Consider the following 2752-nt stretch of genomic DNA (forward strand, 5'->3'; position numbering starts at 1 on the left):
CTTCAGATTCTGTGTCTCCCTCTCTCTCTCTGACCCTCCCCCGTTCATGCTCTGTCTCTCTCTGTCTCAAAAATAAACAAACATTAAAAAAAATTAAAAAAAAAAGAAAGAAAAAAAGAAAATAATCAGTATTTCAAAAACAAACCTCAGCATAGCACTGTTTATTTATTTTTCTTTTCTTTTTTTTAATATGAAATTTATTGTCAAATCGGTTTCCATACAACACCCGGTGCTCTTATATAAAGGTTCAAGACCTCCTCCTGTTTGGTCCTAGCCAGAAGCACCCACCCCCCCTGGGTGTCACAGGTATGTGATGCATCCGATCCCTGAGGTATTTCGGAGTTCTCGGGCACAGGCTGGCTTGCTTCTTACTGGCTTCTGCCTGGAAAGCCTGGATCTCCACTTTTCTCTGATCTGCTACATGGGGGGGGGGGGGGGGCGGGGGGGGGGCGGGGGAACATCTATTTGTTTCATCAGTTTCTAGCATCCATTTGTTTCATCAGTTTCCAGCATTTGTTGACCGCTCTTATCTGCCCCCATTTCCTCTTCTGTACTTTTCAACTGTGTGGGTTTACACTGTGTATTTCCTTAGTGCCATTTTAGAGGGGCTTGGTGGGGAGCAGATATGAACGAAGGCATGTGTTCAATCTGCCACGGGGTTTTCAAATCCCATTTTTTAAAGGAGAAAGTGTGCATATATTTGTAAGTAAAAAGTATCTACGGCAGAGTTGTTAACAGGCGTCTCTGGGTGTTGAGAGGATGGAAAGTTTTTATTTTCTCCCTTATACTTCTCAAAGTCATCTTTAATAAGATACTTAGTAACTAGGAAACAATTATCCAAGTAAAATGGTATTATTATATAGATGGTATTAGTATATAGTCAAGGCGTTTTATATTAGCTTAAATCCAAAAATGAGATTGAGCCATATGAAATTGCCGTTGTTTCCAGGTAAAACATATGTTGAGTATCAGCCGTTTCATGCGGTTCCGTGTGGTTCCATCTAAAATGTCTAATATATTGGGGCACCTGGGTGGCTCGGTCAGTTAAGCGTCTGACTTCAGCTCAGGTCATGATCTCACAGTCCGTGAGTTCGAGCCCTGCGTTGGGCTCTGTGCTGATGGCTCAGAGCCTGGAGGCTGCTTCGGATTCTGTGTCTCCCTCTCTCTCTGCCCCTCCCCCATGTGTGCTCTCACTCTCTTTCCTTCTCTCTCACAAATAAATAAACATTAAAAAAATTTAAAAATTGGGGTGCCTGGGTGGCTCAGTCCATTAAGCGTCTGACTTCACCTCAGGTCATGATCTCATGGCTCATGAGTTCGAGCCCCACGCTGGGCTCTGTGATGACAGCTCAGAGCCTGGAGCCTGCTTCAGATTCTGTGTCTCCCTCTCCCTCTGCCCCTCCCCTGCTCATGCTCTGTCTCTCTCTGTCTCAAAAATAAATAAAAACATTAAAAAAAATGCCTAATATAAGACAGATTTCAGAGGTGGCATAGGCTGGAAAGAGGCCACACATAAAGCCAAGAGAGCGTAAACCATTTTTTATTGCTTGGGGACCCTGTCTTGGGGCTGCCCCATGGCCACTGCGTGTGCTGTTCCCTAAGGGCCATCCTCTCAGGGGCCCGCTGGTTGAAGAAACTCATGAGCTAACATAGTTTTCAGGAGCACATGGTTTGGGATATAACTGACAAGAAGAGAACACTATTAATTTTTCCTACTTTTCTCCCTTTTTTGGTACTTCCAAAACACCTTGCACACTCTGTATTAGAGTTCCCAGAGCATATGTCTTTTTCTCCCTCGTAGCTTGTTAAATTCCTTGAAAACAAGAGCCCTCTTCTTACTGGTGTTATGGACTCTTTGGGGGAAACATCGTTGACTGTATTGCCCTCTGTTTTCTTTAGGATTCTTTAGATTCGTGGGAACATTTTCTCATGGGCAAATGGGTCATTTTTATTTTAGGAACACGGTGTAATGTATGCCGGATTGCATCCCCCCCTTTTTTTGCATTGGCTGCCAGGAAGCTCAGAGCCACACTGGTGCCACGATTCTAAGCAGTGCCTTTTGGAAATCTCTACTTGGAGGCGTGTCTTAAGGTCTTCGTGTTAGTCTCTTATTGTTGCTGTAACACAATGCCACGAACTCAGTTTCTTTAAAACAGCACAAGTTTATCTTCTAGTTCTGGAGGTCCAAAGTCCAATCAGTTTCCCTGGGCTAAAATCCGGATGATGGCAGATGCTCCTTCTGGAAGCTCTAGGGGCGGAATCCATTTCCTTGCCTTTGTATCCCCTGGAGGCTGCTTAGATTCCTTGGCTTGGGACTCCCTCCTCCATTTTCAAAGCCAGCGGAATATAGCATCTTCTCTCCTCTCTGACCTCTGCTTCTGTCCATTTTACCTTCCCTGTTGGCCTCTGGATCCGTTTGCTCTTTCATATAAAGACCTTTGCGATTACACTGAGCTCCCCCTGTAATTCTGGATATTCTCCCCATCTCCGGATCTTTAATTTAGTCACATCTAGAGGGCCCCCCACCCCCTTCCCTTAATAGGTTTTAGTTTTTAGAGCAGTTTTAAGTTTATAGTAATATTTTTTTTTTAATTTTTTTTTTCAACGTTTATTTATTTTTGGGACAGAGAGAGACAGAGCATGAACGGGGGAGGGGCAGAGAGAGAGGGAGACACAGAATCCGAAGCAGGCTCCGGGCTCCGAGCCATCAGCACAGAGCCCGACGCGGGGCTCGAACCCACAGACCGCGAGA

Source organism: Prionailurus viverrinus, chromosome F1 (genome assembly GCF_022837055.1).
Source record: "Prionailurus viverrinus isolate Anna chromosome F1, UM_Priviv_1.0, whole genome shotgun sequence".
Lineage (NCBI taxonomy): Eukaryota > Metazoa > Chordata > Mammalia > Carnivora > Felidae > Prionailurus > Prionailurus viverrinus.